Source organism: Petaurus breviceps, unplaced genomic scaffold, assembly GCF_028583685.1.
Source record: "Petaurus breviceps papuanus isolate PSGF00001 unplaced genomic scaffold, PetGlider_PUasm1.0 213, whole genome shotgun sequence".
Classification (NCBI taxonomy): domain Eukaryota; kingdom Metazoa; phylum Chordata; class Mammalia; order Diprotodontia; family Petauridae; genus Petaurus; species Petaurus breviceps.
In genome coordinates this window covers 7,817,020-7,841,715 of record NW_027185860.1, presented here as the reverse complement: position 1 = coordinate 7,841,715, position 24,696 = coordinate 7,817,020, and the positions used below count along the sequence as shown (strand labels likewise).

Here is a 24,696-nt window from a genome sequence, read left to right as displayed (position 1 = left end):
TTGTGAAAAGGTTCGATTGCTATAAAGAGGAGGTTGAATTTTACTCACTTTTCGAAGTATTGCAATAGACAAAGGGGAATCATTGAAATTTTTTAGCAAAGACCAAATTTATACACAAAGAAAATTATTTCGAGCATATTCAAGGGATGGAGTTGAAATAGGAAGACTCATTGGGGATTAATAGAATAGTTCCTGTGCCCTTTATTAGGATGGCTGCAAGGAACACAGAAGCAAAGACAAAGATATAAAATCTGCTTATGGGGCTAGAATCGAGAGGGTCTGGTAATTGATTAAACACAAGAGATGAGGGAATGGAAAAACAATATTTCACATAATTTTCCATAAAATATTTCCTCCTGCCCAATCTGTTGTTGAAAGTGGCCTTTCTTTTATTATTTTAGCATTTCAGGGGCATTGATACATCTATCACTCAGCTTGCTCATCTCTGTTCTTGACTACCTTCTTTTGTCTGCCTGATAATGTCTTTTGCAACACTACTTGCGTACAAGTTTCATGCTCCTAGCCATTATGAAAATAGACTCTCAAATGTTGTGAATGTAAAAATCTCATGATAGAAACCAGATGTTATATTTCTGTTGCTCTGTAATGACATCTTGCTACACTTTTGGTCCTTTCCTTGAAGTGTTAGCTTCTTAATATATTCCCTCAATTTTTTTTCTGAAACATCCCCCAGTGCTTATAAATGCTCTTTTCGGCTTCACCTTCCAGGTTTCATTATTCCATTGGTATGGATACTCCCTTTCTAAAAGATTATAATAGTTTCCTTCCTTGGAAGATCATAGGATCATGGTGGCAAACCTGGAAGGAACTTTAGAGGCCATAAAATTCAAAACTGTTAATTTACATATGAGAAAAATGAAAGAGGTTAAAGATTTGCCCTGAGTCACACAGCTATCAAATGTCTAAGGTAGGATTTGAACCCAAGTCATTCTGACTTCAAATCCAGTGCTCTAACTCCCTATTGCATGTGGGACTTTACCTAAAAGTAGTTTACTTTTTTTAGCTTTGTATAACCTGCCAGAGATTGTGCTTAATTGACACAATGTCAAAAACCCATGGTTACCTCTACAGTACTGGACTTTGAAATAAACTCCCACAGGGGGTTATAAATAAATGTTCTAGAGTTATTGATTGAAGAAATATGATCTGCAGGTTGGGGAAAGTTACCAAATTTTGCTTTGAGTTGTTGATTTGAGAAAGTGCCAGAGGTGGATACAAAGTTTTCTGAGGATAATAACAAAAAGAAATATAGGAGAAAAGATGAAAAGGAAAGTTCAGGGGTTCTTGGTAGCTGTGCGAAGTGAAGAAAGTATCTGATTCACTAAAAAATGACTAACAAATATTAGTATCTTTTGAAAGAAGAGTTTTTTGTTTTGGTAGAAAAAATATCTACCTTAATAGACTCTTTTATATCTTCATGACTCCAATCTCTATATAAAGAACTTTTAGCAATCCTTGGAATGTATGATAAATGAAAACAACACCACTGTGAAATGATCCTTTGATTAACAACCATCTGAAAAAGTATAAAAGCAGAAGCTGTATTACTCAACCAAAGCATTTGTGACTAGAAGAGAGAATACCCAGTGTAATGTTAGAGGCAAAGAGATATTGTGGCAATCCTCAAGACATTGCGAAGCCCTCTGGAAATAATCTGTGATCATTCAAAGATTTTGAGCTATACACACACCAAAGAACATCTAAGTGGGTGAAAAATGTTTATTGCCTATATTTTAATACATGGAAGAACATACAGATAGACAAAGGGTTTGTCCCTGAGTTGGAAAAGAGGGCAGCATGAATTGTTTTTTAAGAAATTAAAAAGTTATTTTAACATTTCATGGAAGCAAAGGTCGATGCTTTTAATACTAGTGCTTTACAGGTGTTGCTATATGGCAGAGAGACATTGAAAACCACTGCCTCTGAAGAACTAAAAATGAATATCACACAGAAGGTAATGGAAAAGACTTACAGTGGTTGAATATATAGCCAACATGGAACACTGAAGAAAAATAAGATTAATGATTGCATCTAATAATTTTATTTTTTGACAGGAAGAGATGAAATTGTCACATGGCAAAAGATGGCCCAGCAATGCTTGCTAAATGGCCAGTGCTTCACTCATAACATGCTTATGTCATGAAAGAGTGAGGAAGGCCCCAAGCAGATTGGTAGAATTGCTTTTGTTGATGACATGAAAGAGGATATGTCACCCTCCTCTCTCCTTCAGAATCAAGGAGATAATGAATTCATTTGTATATTTAAATAAACCTAGTAGCTTGAATTTATCAAGCTAATCAATAGAACATTGATTAAGTTTATTAATAAAATATATTTAGCTAATCAAATTATATCTGGTGTACTTTATTAAATTCAAGGTACAACATTTTTAAAAAGCCAAACTAGAATGAAACCATAGAATAGAGACCACAATGATGAATAATCTTTAAATCATAATAAATGCATAATAGTTAAAGCGAATAAGTATGTTTATCCTAAAAAGCAGAGAATTTGATGGAGGCAGAATAGCAGATGCTATGTGGAGGAGCAAAATTGACCTTTTTATCAGTCTTCATATGTGGCACTCCATCTCCCATGTTTTTGTATTAGCTAATATCCATATGGGAAATTCGCTTTCTCTTTTACCTTAATTTCTTAGAATCCCTAGTTTCCTTCAAGTACCAATTCAAAGATCATCCTCCATATACATTTCTTGATATTTCCAGCTGTGAGTGCCTTTCCTACAACATTATCTTGTCTTCATTTTTCTATATCTTCCTAAGTTTGATAGTGAGTTTCTAACAGGAAAGAAATTGGGTCCTTTGGTGTTTTTAAATTTCTGTGACTACGACAGCACCTGACCTTTAGTGGGTGCTTAATAAAGGTTTGTTTATTGATTGATTAATATATAATTATTAGTTGTGTACCAAAGTACAAATGGGGCATGTTTGATAAAGCAGTGATCTTTCTGTTATTGAAATGTTCAAACATACCAGTTGACCACTGAATTCCTACATGGAGTAGGAGATTGTAGTGTATTCTAATTCCTTAATTCTAATTAAACTGACCTTGGGTAGGTCACCTAATGTTTCTCCACCTTAGTTTAGATCTGCCAAATGGTGAGAATGATTGGATATGATTGCTTTCAAGTTTAAATTCTTTGACAATTTGGAAAACCTTCTAAATTTTGCTTGGTTAAGAATGGGTATATATGAAGTTTAGCAAGAGTTTCAAGTTTCAGCTCAAGTCATTTAGATAAATGATCAGCACTCACTCACTCAGATTTCCTGCTGATCTTGGAACTGTGTAAATATCAGCCGGTGCCTCTTGTGGTTGTATACAAACTAGTGTGACTTCCTGATGCAAAATTTCAGTTCCAGTACAATTCAATGGCCATCTGCAGCCAGCCTCTGAGACATAAATGGATCTGAGAGAATTTTTCCTGTAATCAAGAATCACAGAACGTCAAACCAAGACAATTGGCAAATGAGAGAGACAAGAACCAGCAAGACTTCCAAGTCCTGTTCATTCATCCCAACCCAGGGTGGTTCCATTAGAATCTTGCAAATGATGTGTAAGGAATTAAAATATCAATTTTCAGGAATAAGAACATATATTAAGTGTAGTTAAAAGAATATTGGACTAAGTCCTAAGAGAACTGAGTTCTGCTCTTTGCTCTGCAACTTCATAGTTGCAGGATCTTAGGCAAATTACATATCTATATCTCTCTCCATTGCTATAATTACATCTATAGCTATTTCTAGATAGAGATATTATACCTTTACCACATTTTCCTAATCTGTAATATTAGGTAGCTGGAATATATGAATTTGAGAAGTCATTGAAATTTTATAACTTTTGTCAAGGTGTCAGAGTAGAAAAATGTGGGAAAGAATGGAGAGAAGAAAAATTACTACCAAGCATTTCTAATTATTAGCCATTAGGATGATTTTCCTGTAGATAATGAAGATGCTCCTATTAAGAAGAAATCAGCTTCTTATGTGCTATGCAATGATGGTATGGATTAGAAGTGTTATTAGGGGGAAAAAAAGGTTATTCTGCACTGAACATGATAATTATAATAATAGCTAACAATCATGCAGTACTTTAAGGTGAGTAAAGTACTTCATAAATATTATCTCAGTTTATCCTCACAAGAACTTAATGAGGAAAGAGCTGTTAGCTCTCTTGTACAGATGAGGAAACAGAGGCAGACAGAGTTATAGTGACTTTCCCAAGATTGGAAGCTAATAAGTGTTTCATGCTAAATCTAAACTCAGAGCTCAATGACTCCAGGTCCAATCATGTTACCAAAAAACACCAGGGAATTGGTAGTGGTTTGTGACTCAGAACCAAGGGATATTGAAGCATAGAATGAACTGACCTTCAAAGTAAAGAGGAAGACTATCTTCTCAGGGCATATACCTGGGACATTGTAAAGACTGTCCAGATGCTTGTAAAAGTTGAACACTACTATCTGCTTTTCAGGATTCATGATTTATGGGTGGAAAGATGACAGCATCAGATGGAATCTAGGAACATTACTAAAAATATTGTCTGAGTAAGAATACTAAGCATTTAGGTGCCTCATTGATGGTATCCCTATTGTTGCAATTTGTAAGCAGGTAATTTAGAAGAGAAATACTTATTTATTAATGGACATTATCCTGATGGTTGGATCTGTAGTTTAAATTATAGGCTTTCTGGGAAAAGGAAGAATTAATTGAACCAACTACGTATATTTTCATGGAGTCTGGGGAATCTTACCAAGAAGATGAAAGTTGACCACATATATTTTTAGTAAAGAAGATACCATCAGACCAACAGTGTGCTTCTTTAAGTAGAGCATAGGACTAGACTGTCTGTAATATCTAAAACACATACACACACTATCTCAAATGTCTATACCCATTGACAAATTTTGTGTAATAAACAAAATAACCTAAACACTGATAAAATAAAGTAAATTTGATTTAATAAATTTCAATTTCACTTTGTGAATGAGACCTATGGCATAGCTATAACACACATCATTTAGCATAATGCCTTTTACATATTGCTTTTCAATTGTTTAGTTGTGTCCAGTTCTTCATGACCCCATGGACCATCTATTCTCCACTATCTACTAAAGTCTGTCCAAGTTTATGTTCATTGTTTCAATGACATTATTTTTCCATCTTTTCTGCTCCCTTCCCCTTATCCCTTTGCCATCAATCTTTCCCAACCTCAGTTTTTTTTTTAATTTTATCAATAAATCATGCCTTCTGATTATGTGGCAAAAGTATCCAAGCTTTAGTTTCAGAAACTGACTTCCCAATGAATGGCCTGAATTAGTTTCTTTAAGTATCGACTGATTTAATCTTCTTGCTTTTCAAGGAGTACACCACAATTCAAACATACTTATTGTATGACCCTCAGCTTTCCTTAGCCTTGACTATATGGACCAAACAGATGTCTCTACTTTTTTGAATGCTATCCAGATTTGCATAGTTTTCTTTCTAAGGAGAAAGTATCTTTTAATTTCATGGCTGCAATCAGTATCTGCAGTGATCTTTGAGCCCAAGAATATAAAATCTGCCTCTCCCATTTCTACTTCCTCTATTTGCCAGCAGTGATGGCACCAGTTGAAAAAAAACTTTAAGTTTTTTTCTGATGCTAAGATTCATGACAACTTTTACACTCTCCTCTTTCACCCTCATCAAAAGGTGTCTTAATTCCTCTTAACTTTTTGCCATGAGTGCTATCATTTGTATGTTTGATATTGTTATTTCTCCTCACAATATTACTTTCAGCTTTTGATTTATCCAGCCTGATATTACCATGATGTTCTCTGCATACAAGTTAAATATGTAAGGTGATAACATACAGTTTTGCTGTGTTCCTTTTTCTAATCATAAACCAATCAGTTGTTCCATGTTCAGTTCTAAGTGTTACTTGGCCCTCATACAGGTTCCTCAATAGACAAGTAAGATGATTTGGTATTCCTATCTCTTTGATTACCTGCCAAATTTTGTTGTGGTCAATACAGTCAAGGGCTTTACTGCATTCAATGAAGTAGATGTGGATTTTTTTTCCCTAAACTCCCTTACCTTTTCCAAAATCCAGTGAATATTGGCAATTTGGTCTCTAATTCTTTTGCCTCTTTGAAAACCAGTCTGCTCTTCCAATAATTCTCTGTCCTCATATTGCTGAAACCTAACTTGCAAAATATTAACCATAACCTTACTCGTGTGAGAAACAATTACAATAGTTCAGTAATTTGAGCATTTCTTAGCAGTACTATTCTTTAGGATTGGAACATAAAATGATCTTTTCCTATCCAGTGGACGTTGTTTCCATATTTGCTTGCATATTCAGTGAAACACTTTACTAGCATCATCTTTCATCTTTTTTTTTGAAATAGCTCAGCTGAAATTTCATCACCTCCATTAGACTTACTGTTAGCAATTCTTCCTAAGGCTCACTTGACCTCATTTTCCAGGATCCCTGTCTCTTGATCAGTAATCAAACCATCGTGGTTATAAGTGATGTTAAGTTATTTTTTGTATAGTTCTTTAATGTATTCTTCACATTTCTTCTTAATCTCTTCTACTTGTATTAAAATTCTATCATTTTGACTTTCATCATGCCTATGTTGTATAAAATTTACATGATATATCTAACTTTCTTGAAGTGATCTCTTGTCTTCCCCACTATAATTTTTTCCTTTCAATTTCTTTGAATTATTCATTAAAGAAAACTTTAGCTCTTTTGCTATTCTCTGGAATTCTGCATTCAGTTGGGTATATCTTTCTCTTTCTCCTTTCACTTTCACTTTTCTTCCTATTCTCAGCTCTTTTTAGAACCTCATTAGATAGATCTTTTGCTATCTTGCTTGCCTTTTTCTTTTGAATGTTTTTGTTGCTTCTTCCTGTGTAGTGTTGTGAATGGTGATTAATAAATGTTTGGTGACTATGGGAAATTTCCTTGTACTTAAGAGGAATACAATAGATTTTTCTTAAAGTTGTAGAATAGCCTTACAAATTGCAAAGATATATTCATTTGAGGTAATGTAGGAACCTGAACAACCATGGTGGAGATCATTTTAAAAAGAATTAATGGACCAACACGGGGATATATTTCAGAATGCTCCAGGAAATAGGGAGTACAAGAAACAGCATAAACCAGGAATACAACATGATATAGGAAAATGCCTCCTTAGCTATTCAGATATTGCCTTGATAAATGAAAAGCAATGAGTACTTTATGTTAACTTTTCTTAATCATACTTTCTCTTTTTTTTAAAGTAGGGGAAGTGATTAAGGAAATGAATATTCTGGACCAAATTCTGAAGTAATTTGTTGTTAGTGTAGAAATGATGTTAATCTCAGTAGGAAGTAACAACTCCATTTAAGAGTTAATAATGGAGAAGGAGAAATAATAGTTATTAGAGACCTGAGAGAGGATCTAGTTAAAATCATACTTGAACAAAGACTCTTTCACATATCTGACAAATTGTCATTTGGCTTTTGCTCAAAGACCTCAGGTGATGGTGCAACAACTAACTTCTGGGACAATCCATGAAATTTTTAAATACTTTTGATTTTTAATACTTCCTTCCTTCACCAAGTGTAAATTTTCCTCTTGTAAACTCTTCACATTGTCCTGATTCTCTCTCTCTCTCTCTCTCTCTCTCTCTCTCTCTCTCTCTCTCTCTGTCTCTGTCTCTCTCTCTGTCTCTCTCTGTCTCTCTTTCAGCAGAAGTCTAATTCAGGGAGGTGATAATATAACAGGGGCAAAAACTACAAGCATGACATGTATAAGATTTAAAAAATGCTCTACCTAGATTATTTCACCTGATACTCATAACAATTCTGCAATATAGGTTCTATTATTATCTGTATTTACAGATGAGAAGATTAAAGGTAAGAGAAGTTAAGTGAAATTCAAATTCACACAACTAGAGTGACTAATCTGAGGCAGTATTAAAATTTAGTTCATGCATAGTAGAAGTACAGTTCTCTATCCACAATGTCACTTAAATGCCTCTAGTATACAGGAGAAACCCTAAAAATAATTAAAGATATCTATAATGCCCCCCAGACCAAAGTATTCTTTAGGCAAAAGGTCTTCATTGTCTTCAATTTACCCTTGCGATCTTGACACTTTTCACAACCCATGTTATCCTGTTCCAGAATTCTTTGGAATATGAATGCCAATCTTAAAATGTAGCACCCAGAATTGAACATACTAAAACAGATATGGCCTTCCTAGGACAAAGTATATTGTAACTATCATCTCCTTAGAAATAAACATCATACCTCTTTACTTCTCTTAATGTAGCCTAAAACGACATTGTTTCTTTGGCATAATGAACATTTTCAGATGAACTTCCTTCTAGCTTTAATACCTATATTATACTTGTAAACCAAGATGTAAGATTTACTCTCTATAAATTTCATCTAAGATTAAAATAAATATTCTTTGGCTAGAAAAGAAAGAACATAAAGACTTTAAAAAGTAACTGAAACTCAAGATAACTAAAGATATACTAAGAAGGAATCTAATCGTCCTCAGTGTTTCCAGGGCTACACAAACTATGTCTCTGATTACTGGAAGACCTGTTGTATAGGATTAGTGAACTTCTGTATTTGATCTATTTGGAATTATGTAGAAAATGAGATATGCCAAGGGATTCAACCTGGGTGAATGTCATGATTTTCAAAAAGGGAAGATAGCAGATATACATATTAGAATATATATCAGTGCACCTAACTTCCATTGCTAGCAACATTATTGACCATGTTGTTAAAGATTGGGTTTATGAACCTTTAGAAATGAAAATGGTAAAGTGTAGTTTGTCTTCATTAGATACACTAATCATGATACACTAATCTCGTTTTCTTTTTTAATATGGAGACTATACTATAAAATCAGGGAAAGTAGTAGACAGAACAGCTAGATTTCAATGAAACAAATGATGAGATGATCCTTAATATACTTATGGGCCAAACAGATGACAGTGCCTTGACAAAAATGAATATTTCTATACAAAATGAACAGAAAACAAAACCATATAGAAAAAAAAAAACATGCATCTCTATTACCATGATCATCATGACTGTTTACTTTTAAGAATATATTAAATTTAACTTGGTAATACAAATATTATGCAGCTTGTTTCTGACCTATTCTGCATTTTCTTATGGTCTTTTCTGATTTTTTTAAACAAATGCTTTGGCAATCTCTATTGTTGTTTATTTTTAAAACACATTAAATTTAACATGGTAATATCAACATTGTGTTGCTTATCTCTGTCCTGTTGTGAATTTCTTTCAGGTTTTTTTCTGTATTAAAAAATATTCCATTAACACTAATTTCCTTTCTCTCTCTTTTTTCTATCTCTATTTCCTCTCTTTACAAATTCCTTCTATCTCAGATAAAAGCGCTCCATTGTATCAAATGAGTACATAATCAGCCAACGTGATGATAGTGTATTTAAATAGATTCAGAATTGTTGAATGACTAGATCTCAAGAATAGTATTAGTGGATCAATATAAATTTTTAAATAAGTCTATAGTGGAATGTCATGAGATCTGACTTTCATCGTGAACAGCTAAATATTATTATGACTATCTCATATGAATGTATAGAAAGCAAAACTTGTTAAATTGGAAGATGATACAATATTGGTGGGGACAGAGAAAGCTTGCATGGTAGATGGATATCAAGCTCCCAAAATACTAGGGGCTAGAATTATAGACTGAATATATAAATATGAATTCATAGCTTCTCTCTTGTGTCCATAATATAAGTATACAGGTATTATATAAGGGAAGTATGGTTAGCTGCTCTTTCATGCAAACATATATTTTCCTATGTTTATAAAAATAAATTTCTAGAAAAAATAGATGTGTTTTATTATACTTTTCCTTGGTAAGACTATTCTTCATAGAATCATATGTTGAAGACTAAAAGAGACCTAAGAACTCTGTTTACAGATTAAAAAAAAAAAAGCACTGAGGCCCATGGGAGTAATGTGATGAATTCTTTCTTATAAAGATAATAAGAACAGGAAGTGAAATTTGAAACCAGCCTTCTGACTCTGGAGTCTATGCCATTTCTAATGTACAGCATGGCTCTATTTAAGACTATGTTCAATTTTGGACTTCAGGACAGGCATTGAAAAACAGCCACAGAGAAGGAGCGGGCTAAAAAAAAGTTCATAGATATGAAACAAACTTTATCATTTTCAATAGCAACACTGACTACACCACCACACCAACAACCAGAATTTATATAGTGCTTCAAGGTTTGCAACTTGCTTTACCTATGTTATCTCCTTTAATTTATTTGACAACCATTTAAGATAGGGGATATTATTACTCTGATTTTACAGATGAGGAAACAGAAACTGAGAAAGTTTAAGTGACTTGTCTAGGATTGCACAGATGGAAAGTGTCTGAGAAAGGATTTTAATTCAGGTCTTTCTGAATCATACACTCAGAACTATAAACACTGTGCTGTCTAACTATCTTCGATAAAAGGATTTATTGATGAAACTAGAAAAAATACAAGAGGTTATTTTCAAATATTTGAAATGAAGTCAAGTGAAAAAAGCACCAGGCTTATTTTTTTTAATCTCCCAAGAGCAAAATTATGTGTAAAGGGATTAAAGTTGCACACATATTTAGGTTCCATATAAGGAAACCACCCATAATGATCAGAGCTTTCCCAAAATGAAATTACCTGCCCCTTGAAGTAGTAGTTTCCTTATCACTGGAAGTAAAGGCTGAATGATTACTACCAGGCATACAGCAGATGGGATTCTCAGTATCACTAATTCAGAAGTGCATACCAATTTTAACTTTTTGTGAGTCTTTTTTTAGTTTTTGAGACATTATTAACTTCTAGTTTACATAATTCATTTCTGCAAGATTTTGAGTTACAAAATTTCTTCCAGGTTTTCCCCCTACACACCACCCTAAAGAGCAATCCCACTGGATATCCCCTCCTCTAATCTGCTCTCTCCCATATCTTCTCCCATACCCCCTCCAACTTTCCAGTAGGGCATGTTGGATCTCTATGCCCCAGTGCCTGGATATCTTATTTCTCAGTTACAAGTAAAATAATATTAATAATAGTATATATATTAAACATTTTATTTTAAAGGTTTGTATCCCAGATTCATTCCCTTCCTCCCTTTTCACCCACCCTTACTGGGAAGATAAGCAATTCTAAAAGGTTGTATGTACATGTGTAGCCATGCAAAATATTACCATAGTGGATATATTGTAAAAGTTTGACTATATTCCCCTCCCTTCTATCCCAACTTCCACTTGTTCTGTTTTCTACTTTGATCCTGTCACTTTTCAAAAGTGGGTGCTTCCAACTTCCCTTCCCCCCAGCCTGCAGTCTGTTCCATCACTCTCCCTTTCATCCCCTTTCCCCCTACTTTCCTTGGCTGATATACCCTATATAGTGTGTATGTAATTCCCTCCCTAAGCCAAATTCAATGAGAATAAGGTTGACCTTTTTTGCCTTACTGTTCTCCACCTCCATTGTAACCATTTCCCCTTGCCTCTTCTGTATGAGATAGTTTATCCCATTCTGCTCTCTCCATCTCCTCTCATTATATTCCTCTCTCAACCTCTTAATTTTGCCTTATAAGCTTCATACCTTCCTACTAAATTGATACTGTGCCCTCTATCTATGTGTAATTGTAAACATATATACACATATTCACATATGTATTCATATGTCCCTATACTCTCCGATATGGACATATATCTATATCCTTATCTATACTATAGATAGATAGATAGATAGATAGATAGATAGATAGATAGATAGATAGATAGATATTCCCTTCAAATTATTTTCATACTGAGAAAAGTTTCATCAGTTACAATTATCGTCTTTCCATGTAGGAATGTTAATAGTTCCCCTTTGATAAGTGGCATATGATTTCTTTTTTCTGTTTACCTTCTCAAGCTTCTCTTGGTTCTTGTATCTGAATGCCATATTTTCTATTCAAATCTGTTTTTTTTTTCATTAAGAATGCTTGAAAGTCCTCTATTCCACTGAATGACCTATTTTCCCCTGAAATATGATACTCAGTTTTGCTGGGTAGGTAATCCTTGGTTTTAATTCCAACTCCTCTGCCCTCTGGAATATCATATTCCAGTCCCTTCAATCCCTCAGTGTAGAAGCTACCAGATCCTGTGTTATCCTGATTGTGTTTCCAAAATATTCAAATTGTGTCTTCCTGGCTGCTCATAATATACTGTCCTTGATCTGGGAATTCCAGAATCTGGCTATAATATTCCTAGGAGTTTTCTTTTTGGGATCTTTTTCAGGAGGTGATCAGTGGATTTTTTCAACCTCTATTTTGTCCTCTTGTTCTAAAACACCAGGGAATTTGTCCTTGAAAATTTCTTGGAGGATGATTTCTAGGTTCTTTCTTTGATCAGGGTTTTCAGGTAGTCCAATAATTTTTAAATTATGTCTCCTGGATATATTTTCCAGGTCAGTTTTTTTTTTTTTCCCATGAGATATTTCATATTGCCTTCTATTCCTTCATTTGTTTGGATCTGTTTAACATCATCTTGATTTCTCATAAAGCCACTAGGTTCCCTTTGATCCATTCTAAATCTGAGGAATGATTCTCCTCAGTGAGCTTTTGAGATTCTTTTTCCATTTGGCAAATTCGGCTTTTTAAGGCATTCTTCTCCTCATTGCCTTTTTGAGCCTCTTTTGCCAACTGAGTTAGTCTTTTTTTTTATAGTGTGATTTTCCTCAGTCAGGCTGTTGACCTTCATTTCATAATTTTCTTTCATCATTCTCATTTCTCTTCCCAGTTTTTCCTCCACTTCTCTCATCTGCTTCTTTAGGTCCTCTATGGCCTGTAACCACATCATATTTTCCTTTGAAGCTTTTGTTGCAGGAGTTCTGACTTCACTGTCTTCCTCCTTTTCCATGCTTTAATCCTTTTGTCTCCCAAATAGGAGTCTAATGTTGGAACTTTGTTTGCTTTGCTTCCTTTGCCTGGCTATGCCACCCCACAGTCACTTGACCCCTGGGCTTTTTGCCACAATAGGACTCTGCCACAAGACAGGGGAGCTTTGTCCCAAATACTGGGGTTTTCTCAGCTGCGAAAGGTATTATTTGGGTGCCCTCTCTGAAGCCTCCATAGTCTCTGGCATCATGGTTGCACACCCCTGGACCTCCACCCTAGACCGCAATGCAGATCCAAGCAGGTTAAAGCAAGTGTGATTACCCTCAGACCGGTTGCTTGGTCCTCCTACAATCTGATGTCCAGGAGCTGAAGCTTCCACATGTTGGGGGCTGCCTGGCCACTGCACCTCAGCTGCTTCTGGACCCAGGGGCAAAGGCTGACTGCACTCCCAAACTACTGGATCCCAAATTCCCCACTACGCTGACCTCTCACTTTGTCCTTAGCATCTATATGTTGATAATTCTGGAAACTTCCACAGCTGCTGGTGATTTGAAGTCCCTCCAGCCAGCTGCTGGTCAGGCCTGCCCTGGTGCTAAAGCCTCTGGCTGGAGCGGGTCTGGGGTCAGCTCAGAGAGTGCTGTGTTGGCCACTTCCTGAATGCCTGCTGTGCTGTCCTCAGCAGGAGGTTAGCTTCTCTGTGTTATTTTGGGGGTTCTGTAGCTCCATAGTTTATTTAGTCACCTTTTACATGAATTGGAGGAAGTGGGAGCCGGAGTCCCAAAGAAGTCCTGTTTGTACTCCGCCATCTTGACTCTGCTCGTGTTCTAAGCACTTTTACAATTTTTATCTCGCACAACTATTTACTGATGTCCATTAGGAAGGAACTCAGGACTTTTTGATTTCATGCCTACTGCTCTATGCACTGCACCACCTAGTTGCTAGGAACGAACTACCTTTTTTTCAGGAAAGGACTTCTTGTGATTCTTACCCTTTCAGAAAAATGCAATCATGTCAGAAGAGAATTTCTTGTTGCATAATCTTTTTAATCTAAGGAAACTATGTGACCTCATTGCTTCGGGACCTAATTAATATCTCCCTACTAGATATTACCTTTTCCAAAGGAATAGCTTTCCTTTTCCAATCAGAGCTAAAATCTCACCAATTAGGTGTGACAAGCACTAATGTTGTCCTTCTCTCTTCCCAAACTTGTATTCACAGTTAGTTCAATATAAGCTAAAAATTACTTATCAAAAGTCTCTGTCACTCATTTACCTGATTAATATTCCTAAGGTTATCCCTTGGCTACCTTGATTACGTTCCCTAGTCGATGATTTTGGAGATCCTTTTTTTTCCTATGATCCTCTAAATGAGCAATAGGGTTCATTTTAATTTGTTGTACCCAACCCCAAGTCATCCCCGATCTTGTCTCCATCCCCACCATTTTGTGTTCCCTTCTTCAAGGAAGCAAAGACCCACCACAGAGAAACCTGCCAGCATGCTGAAAATACCCACCCAAGGCATATTTCTGGGAAACTGCCCAAGACATGGTCACCCACCCTGTTTTAGGAAATTGAAACTTAATCATATTCCATATAAGGTCCTAAAATGAGTGTCCTAAAACCAATTGCTTTTCTCTGCTTCTGTAAGTTCCGGCTTTCACATAGATCAGATCATTACTTTTGTGGTTTTTGTCTTTAAATACTTTGGCTCTGCCCCTGCTTGCTGCTGTCCAATTTGAGTTTACACTCTGCACAGTTGTGGGCTTGAATAAATCCACATTAAATTTATTCCTGGGTCTTGCTTGCTAATTTTTCAGCACAACAAATTTTGACATTATTTTTACTTTGTGCAAAGCTCATTGTATTATCTTAAACAGTTACCTTGTTTGTTCTGTGAATTTCTTCACAAATTTTCATGACCTGTACAACATTAGGATAAGGAAATGTAATCATGTGGTGGACTTTGTTACCAGTGATGAGTCTGTGGGTGAGAGAAAGCAAGGAGGAAAGATATTGGAAATTAAAATCAATGTTTTCTTTTTTTTTTAAGAGCTTTAATGAAACATTTAAAAAAATGTATTTGCAATTACTAGCCTAAGGTAACTCAATAGGAGATGTTTTTCCCTTGAGAATTAAGGACCTAAAAATCCCCTAACAATTTTTCCAGTTCCAAACCATTCTTTTGACCTGTTATCAATCATTCTGTGAACATTAAACACATTTTCATTCTTGATTCTCAAAGAACTGAAACTGCTACTTCTAGTCAGTAAGAAATACCTGGAAAACCTCCCCTTAAATTTAGTGCATGCTGGCATACTTACAGCACACATATTTATCATCAAAGTCACATGGTTAATCTGAGTTACTTTGTCATTCCAAAAGTCCTTAGTCAAATAAATAGTATTTTGTTTCATTTTGAAATAGGTGCGATATTGTTTGACCCACCTTACTTTTTTGTTTTAGAAATTTTCCTTTAGCAGAACAAAAAAAGGTTGTGAGAGAAGTTATATTCTTCTTATCTTAGGTAATATTTTGGGTCAGTATTTATTTGTAAGCCTTTAAAGGCATTTAATGCCTGGAGAGATTTTATTTCATTTAATACTTAAAGAAATTATTATTACAATTGCTCATAAAAAACGTTCCAAGTGGCAGACACAGGTCAGAAAAATTATTTTACATGATATCAATTTGTTACTGAGTCCATACATAAAGAAGATAAATCATCATAACACAATAGCAATAAAAAGAGAAAGGATGCCAATTAAGAAAAAATATGGGGGCGGATAGGTGACGCAGTCAGTAAGAGCGCCGGGGCGTCGGGAGACCTGGGATCGGTTTCGGCCTCATATACTTGGCACCCATACAAAATAACTGGCCGTGTAACCTTGAGCAAGCTACTTAATCCCAATTGCTTTAAAAAAAGAAAGAAATATATGAATATCTTATGAGATGTGTGTTTCTAATTTATTATATTAGTAAAGTTTTTATACTTAATTCAATGAATATATACAATGGAATTCTCTTATTTTTAACTGTAATTTATGATTTTGCGGAAAATTAAAAATGTATGAGTAATTCAACAGGAAAAGGGACTTCAGGATAATGAATACCAAAGGTAGATACTGTTGAAAATATATTTGAACAAAGTTAAAATTTTTTAAAAAGTCAGGAAAAATGCTTATAAGGATAAGGAAGGCTCTTTAGCAAGAAAAAATGGATCTGGCTACTCTGACATATTTGCTTCTCTAATTAAGGAAATCCACCAAAAACTAGGCAAAAATTTTGACAGCCTTTAATATCTGAGTGAACTGCACAAAGAGTCATTCTCAATTTTGCATTTCACGCAATGATTTTCTGGTTTTTCATCATCTTTAAAAGCCTATAAATTATGTTTTTGTTTAGATGCCAGGGAGACTTCCTGTAGGGAGATTGACAGAAATATCCTCTCGTCCCACAGTTTTAATTTAATATGCAAATCTTAGCAATTAGTCCAATCTGCAAACAAACTGGGATTTGTTGGCATGCATTCACCCCTGTGTTTCTGAAGTGATGGTGATTCCAGCTTACAATAGCCTTTTTCCCAGGGGAGATGACAGTTTATGAAGGGCAAATAATGACTGAGTGCCAATTTGAGCTATTTTATTGCCTATGTGCCTCATGACTACTAAAATACATACAACAAAAACAGCAATAAACAACAACCACCAAAAACAACACAGACAAAGACACAGACACAATGTCAATGATTTCAGAATCATTTGCCATATAATTGGAAATTTGCATAAAATTAGATATTGTGTATATATATTTTTATCTAAAATAGATAGAGTATGTCTTTTTTTCTTATTAAAATTTCTGTCTTTTTGAGTTAATACCTATCTGGTAAATATACATTGTAGAAGGAGAGAGTTATTCCCTTTATACTATGTAATTTCTGCCCCTCTCCTTATGGCTTTTTTTTAACATTTGAAGAAATAAAAACTTATTTAAGTATTTAGTCCATTTAATTTGATTACATCACTCCCATTTATGCAGTACTTTGCTTTCCTCCTTTTTATAATTATTATCATCACATTTTACAGGTGATGAAAGACTCAGTGACATGAAGTTGCTTGCCCAAGGTTCACAAATACAAAATATCACAGCTTTCAATTGAATTTAGATTTTCTGATTCTAGGTCCAGAGATATTTCCACTATACCATGCTGTCCTTTGTGTAATGTTATATTAGTTTGTCTTTTCTCTCTCTGAAGCATTGATGGAAGTTTTAATACTTATACAAGCTAATTCAAAGGTTGGTTGTGATTAATCACTTTATATATCTTAGAGTATTATCTATAAGATCTATCCTTAGACATTATGGACATTTCCCTGAAATCCAGGAGAATGAGAATCAAAAATCACTTAACTATCATTTAAATCGAATCCCTTTATATTATTGATGGGGAAAATGAGGCTTCAATATGTTAAAGGAATTATTTAGGTCCTATACTGATCTTGGAGTCAAGTTGAACTGGAATCTAGGTCACAGTGTGCTGTCTACTATCCATACTGCCAGTGTAAATCGTTTTGTGCATCTTTGAGTCTTCATTCATCAAACCCATCTCAATATGTACAAGAGCATTTATAACTTGTATGACAAAATTATATTGGAACACAACTTTGGAGCTCATGTGTTTCTGTTGATTGTTTATATGTTTTCAATAATAGACACTAATCATAGATATTTGATATATACATACACATATGCATATTTATATCTGATATACATGTATATTCCTGTGACACACTAATGTATGTACATGCACACATACACTCACGCACATATTTAGTTAGTTATCAGTTGTCTGTTAGTTACAGTTCCCTCTTTGTCCTAGGTGCTTTGGTTAATGGAAAATCAGTGTAATTTTATGTAACCAAATTGAACTAATTTATTTTTTGCAACCACCATCTTTGGTCAAGAATTCACCTCCATATACTTTATTTAGTTTTATCCTTCCTTCTTTCCTTCCTTCCTTCCTTCCTTCCTTCCTTCCTTCCTTCCTTCCTTCCTTCCTTCCTTCCTTCCTTCCTTCTTTCCTTCCTTCTTTCCTTTTCATTCCTCTGGTATAACCTATAATATTCAGATCACATAACCATTTTGAATTTATTATTGCATATGGTATAAAATGTAAATTTAAACCAATTTTTTTTTTTGCCACACTGCTTTTCTGTTTTCCTCACAATTCTTGTCAAATATGGATTTCATCACCAGGTAAATTAGATTTTCAACTTTATTGTTCTCTGAATTGTTGAATCAAAAATAAGTATTTATTTACCACCAAAAATGTGCCAAGATCTATGCTAATTCCTTGGGGTACCAAAAAAGGAAAAAAATACATTCTGTTCTCAAGGAACTCACAGTTGATTAGGGGGGAGACAGCATAAACCAAGTATGTATAAACTATGTATACATTTGTGTATATGCATACAAATGTGTATATGTATATACATATATATGTATACATAATTATATGTATACATGTGTATGCACACATACTATATAAGTATATATGATAAATCAGAGACAATCTCAAAGGAAAGACACATAAATTAAGGAGGACTTCTTGCAAAAGTTGGGGGTTTATATACCTGAAGAAAACCAGGGAGTCTAGGAGGTAGAGGAGAGCAAGGAGAAAGTTCCAGGTCTGGGAGGCAATGAGTGAAAACACCTATATCATCTTATATGAGAGGAATAGAAAAGAGGTCAGTGTTACTGAATCAGAGTTGGTGGAACAGAGTAAGGTATAAACAAAACAAAACGCCCCATCAGTTTAGAAGGAATCAAATTATGAAGGACTTTGTTGATTTCAGAGACTCGCTTTCTTTGTTTTGTTCCTTTACATTTTATTTCATTTCATTTCATTTATTTTACCTTTTTGGAGGCAATTGGGGTTAAGTAACTTGCCCAAGGTTACACAGCTACTTTTTTGTGTGGGTGTTAAGTCTCTGAGGCCGGAACCTGACTCAGGTCCTCCTGACTCTGGGGCCAGCGCTTTACTCACTGCGCCACCTAGCCACTCCTGCCTTCTTATTTTTAAATTACATGTCTATTTCATCAATCAATTATTTTTTTTAATGAAAGTATCTAGAGTCTGGGAACCAAGATGGTGGGATATGCAGTAAATTTTTGTTACTATCCCATATTGACTTCAGAAAAAAAAAAACAGAAAATAGCATCTTAGAAAAAAAAATATGGGAGAGCGGGGAGTCAGCAGAAAGATGATATGGAACAGGCTTTTAGAATGGGAAACTTGGAGGATCCATAAGAAAGGTCCATCTCACTTGTCTAAAAGGGGAGTAGATTCTAGGAAAGGAAATATCCCAGCAAGCCAGCAACATGGTATACCTTAACAAACCAATGGGAAATCTTGAACTTTACAATAGCGGGGCAGAGAAACACCAATACCAGGAATGATGAGGCCCTCCCCCCACCCGCATGTGCTTTAGCATTGCCAGGGGAACCAGCTGCTTCTCAGCTCAGAGAACCACCATGTGTGACAGAGAACTCCAGGTAGGCAGGCATCTTCCAGGAGCCAAAGCTCCATGTGCTTCATTGTAGTCCCAGGGAAACACAGGAAAAAAAAAAACCAAAAACATCATGCCTCAGCACAACCATGACACCACCACAGGACCCCAGTTCAACACCAGTTAAGCTGCCAGTTGCCTCCACCCGACAGCTGCTAGTACCTGAAGCCCCAGTACAAAAAGTCAGTGAGCAGGCCCCTGAATCCCAGGTAAAGTAGGTTAGGACACTGCCCCCTTTGCTGCAGCAGGAATGATAAATATTAAAAGCCAGGAAATATGCAAATTAAGGTGCTTTAGTATAGCCAGGGGAATCAGCAGATTCCAACTTGGAGAATCTCCAAATGTGCCAATGAAGCCCCAGGCATATAGAAGTCCCTCAGCAGAAGACCTCAATGTGATTCAGCCCAGCTACAGGGTGCAGGTTTCCTCCAGCAGCTGAAACTTCCTGTGCTTCAGCACAGGCCCAGTAAAATACAGAAATTCCCATGTGGTCTCAACTCATACCAGACATAATGACTAGCACCCAGTTCAGCACCATGTAAACTGCCAGACCCCTGAAGCTCCAGCTTAAGGCACCAGCCCAAAAAGTCACGGGTCAGGCCCCAGGACCCTAGCACAAGAAACTTGGGGCAGTGCCCCCTGTGCTCTAGCAAGAGAGCTCACCTTGAAAAACCATGAAATAGGGAAACAAAATTTTGAGCAAGAACCAGAAAATGCTGACCATAATTAATTTTTATACTGACAGGTAAGATCAAAACAGACTCAGAAGAGGATAAGATTGTCAATACACCCACATGTGAAACCTCGATGGGAAATATCAATTCACATCAAACCCCAAAAGCCTTCTTGGAAATGCTCAAGAAGAATTTAAATAGTCAAATAATAGAAGTAAAAGAAAAAAATGGGGAGGGGGTGAGGCCAAGATAGCAGAATAGAAGTAGTAACTTTTCTATGCTCCTTCGTGAATACTGTCACTAAACTTTAAAAAGTGAATCTGAATGGATTTTGGAGTGTCAGAATCCACTGGAAGACAGTGTGGCAGAATGCAGCCCAGGAAAGTGCACACATGGCTCCGGGCAGGGGGAGAACAGAGCACATGGGGGCTGCAGCAGCTCAGACTAGAGAGCAGACTGCAGCAGAGAGAGGAGCCCCAGCTGGGGACTTACCCACCCCAAGGGCAATTTGCAGTCTTCTCACCAGCATCTCACCACAGGACTGGAGGATCCATTGCAGCTGGGTAAGAGAGGGCTTGGGGCCCCAGAAGAGATAGCAGCTTCTCCTGGGGATATCAGCCCCCAGCCTGGAATTTTAGAAATTGCCTGCCTGTTTTTCCAGGGACTAGGATGCCAAAGTAATCTCTGGCTGCTCAGATTCCCCCTCCCTGACCTAGAAAACCCAGATATAAGTGTCCCACCCAGAATGAAATCCTGAGATAGTGGAAATAGCTTTGGGCTTGGGAGTTACTGACAAGGGGTGTAACTAATGCAGCAAGGAGTCTGAAGAGAAGAGGGGGAGAAGACCCAACAAGCCCCACCTCACCTGACCAGCAAAATCCTTCCTGAGCTATAGCCCAGGGGCATAGAGGCAGAAATCTGAAGTGGCCAGAACACCCCTCCTCCACAGAGTACTCTGTAAGCATCAGCATAATTCAGGGCGAACACTGAAACTCCTGGCCTTGGATTCAATATAGACAACCAGAGGCTAGAGGATACAAAGTCAACAACCAGGCCCTTAGGTCCTAGCCTGAGAAATTAGGAAATAGGAAATTATAATGGGAAAGAAGGAAGCTGAGAAGGAGAAGGGGAAGGCAAAAAAATTGATTAGAGATTATTATAGTGATCAAGAACAACCAAATACAGAGTACATCATGAGCTCTATACTCACACCTGAGACCACAGAAGGAAATATGAACTGGTCTCAAGCACAAAAAGCATTCTTGCAGGAGCTCAAGTAAGATTTTAAAGGCCAAATTAGGGAAGTAGAAGACAAATTTAAATCTACAGTGACTAAATTGGCAAAAAGCCTAACTGAAGAAAACAAATACTTAAAAAGTAAAATTAGTGAACTAATTGGAAAAAATAGCTCCCTAAAAAAGGTCCTTCAAAAACTAACAGAAGAGAATAATTCACTAAATATTGGAATCAGTCAAATTGAAGCTAAGGACTCTATGATACACCAAGAGTCAATCAAACAAAACATGAATATTTAAAAATTGGAAGAAAGTGCAATATATCTCACTGGAAAAACAACTGACCTAGAGAACAGATCCAGGAGAGATAACTTAAGAATTATTGGTCTACTGGAAATCCGTGTTGAAAAAAGCAGCCTAGACAATGTCCTCCAAGAGATTGTCAAAGAAAACTGTTCTGAAGTCCTAAAATCAGAAGACAAAATGGTTATCAAAAGAATTCATTAGACTTCTCCTCAAATAAATCCCAAATTGAAAACTCCAAGAAATATAGTACTAGAAATGATATTGCTGGGTCAAAGGGTATATGCACTTATTTGTACCCTTTGGGGCATACTTCCAGATTATTCTCCAGAATTGTTGAATCAGTTCATAACTCAACCAGCAATAAAATAGTGTTCCAGTTTTTCCTCATCCTCTCCAGCATTTATCATTATCCTGTTTTGTTATCTTAGCCAAACTGAGCAGTAAGATGTGGTAACTCCTATTTTTTTTTATTTGCATTTCTCTAATGAATAGAGATTTAGAGCATTTTTTCATATGCTTATAGATATCTTTAATTTCTTCCTCTGAAAACTGCTTGTTCATATCCTTTGACCATCTATCAATTGGGTAATGAATTGTATTCTTATAGATTTGACTCAATTCTCTGTATATTTTAGAAATAAGGATTTTGAGAGAGACACTGTTGTAAAAATTATTTCCCAATTTTCCACTTCCCTATTAATCTCAGTTACATTGGTTTTGTTTGTACAGAAACTTTTCAATTTATTGTAATAAAAATTATCCATTTTGAATTGTATAATGCTCTCTAACTCTTGTTTGGTCACAAAATTTTCCATTCTCCATAATTCTGATAGGCAAACTATTCTTTGGTTTCTCAGTTCGTACAGTATCAGCCTTTACACCTAAATTGTGCACCCATTTAGACTTGATTTTGGTATACGGTGTTAGATATTGGTGTATGCCCAGTTTCTGCCATACTATATTCCAGTTTTCCCAGCAGTTTTTGTCAAATAGTGAGTTCTTATCCCAAAAACTGAGGTCCTTGGACTTATCAAAAAGTAGATTAACATAGTCATTGACTGCTGAGTCTCATGTACCCAATCTATTCCATGAATCCACTATGCTGTTCCTCAGCCAGTACTAAGTAGTTTTAACGACTGTTGCTTTATGGTACAGATTAAAATCTAGTATGGCTAGGCCACTCTCCCTATAATTTCTCTTCATTAATTCCCTTCATATTCTGGACCTTTTGTTCTTTGAAATGAATTTTATTACTATTTTTTCTAGCTCTGTAAAGTAATTTTTTGGTAGATTGATTGGTATGGCACTAAATATGTAATTTGTATGCCTCTTCCGCCATGTCTCTTCGCCTCCCACGCTTTAGCCGCCGTCCCTGCTCCCTCTGATTTCTGCAGTCCAGCAAGCTCTTAAGATAGATCTGGTATCTGCTCAGCTCTCAGTGTTGAAGCTTTTCGGAGGCTTGCCTCCTGGGGACCTTCCTGTGCTTCTAGACAGGATGCTAACCACGTGAGATTTTGATGAATTCATTCATCATAATAATGACGTTATATTGAAAAACATTGCAGAAGATCTCAGGAATTGCTTATACATAGAAACCATGCTTCCTTCGGAGCAAGTAGCCATTCATAAAATAAAACAGCAACCAGAGCCCATAATTCACATTGATGCATAACTTTATGATGATGACGTTATTGATTCCATGTGTGAGAAAGGAAAAATGAGTAGAAACTACTGAATGGTGTGTGGGTCATTCCAGATTGCACCTTTAGGATTTATTTCTCATTCCTTCTCCCCTTTGGAATTGAAGTTCATTTATCAGCATGTGCTCCTGGTTCTCTCTGGAAAGATCTTGATTGATGTTGGTTCCAGGCTTGGTCCAGTATTTTTGTGGGTTATCTTTATAGTTCAGCATTGCAGCTACATGGAGTGGAAATGAATCAATACTTTTGCCAGCTTCAAGAAATGATCATTGCCAAATATAAGTTTGCTGATAGGATAAGGATGAATCTTGCAAATATATGTAGGCAAGCCTCATTCCTTCAAAATGCTGATGTTGTTATAATGAACAATGTCTTTTAATATATTCTTGACAGATCAGAACAGGGCAGAGCCTGGGAATAAATCAGCTATAATGTGAGAAAAAAAAGGAACCTTATTAGTAACAGTCCCCAGTCTTAAAGAATCTCTCTCAGATCTACAGGTGGCTATACCTCTAAACCAGGGGGTTGAAGAAATACAGTTGAACTATGATTTATATACAAAAACATCAATAGAGAATTGCTTGAACAGATTCACTTGTATAAGATCCTTTAGAATTAAGATTGACTTACTGTTTTATTTATTTTAATATGTGACACTTTAATTAAATTATTTATTTGCAAAAATAAGTATGCAATTTAATTTAGGGAAAATTATCATTTTTATTATATTAGCTCAACCCGGCCATAACCAACTGATGTTTTTCCAATTAGTTAGATGTGACTTTATTTATGTGAAAAGTGTTTTTTAGTTGTGTTCATATAGGTCCTGGATTTGATTTGGCACGCTGATTCCCATTTATTTTATAATGACTATAGTAATTTTAAATAGGATTTCTCTTTCTATCTCTTGCTGTTGGATTTTGTTAGAAATATAAAAGAATGCCTACAATTTATGTGGGTTTATTTTATATCCTGCAGCTTTCCCAAATTTATTTATTATCTCAAGTAGATTTCTACTTTATTCTCTAGGATTCTCTAAGTATATCATCATACCATCTGCAAAGAGTGATAGTTTAGTCTCTTCTTTGCTAATTTGATTACTTCAATTTCTTTTTCTTCTCTTATCGCTATTGCTAACATTTCTACTACCAAACTGAAGAAGGGTGATAGTGTACATCCTTGTTTCACCCCTGATCTTATTGGAAATGTTTCTATCTTGTCCCCATTACATATAATATTTCCTGATGATTTTAGATA

At 35.8% G+C, this 24,696-nt stretch overlaps 1 pseudogene; it reads left to right on the top strand.

Moving 5' to 3' along the window:
• The first annotated feature begins 19,613 nt into the window (after positions 1 to 19,613).
• On the top strand, positions 19,614 to 24,052 carry LOC138165566 (uncharacterized; annotated as a pseudogene).
• Positions 24,053 to 24,696: the final 644 nt, after the last annotated feature.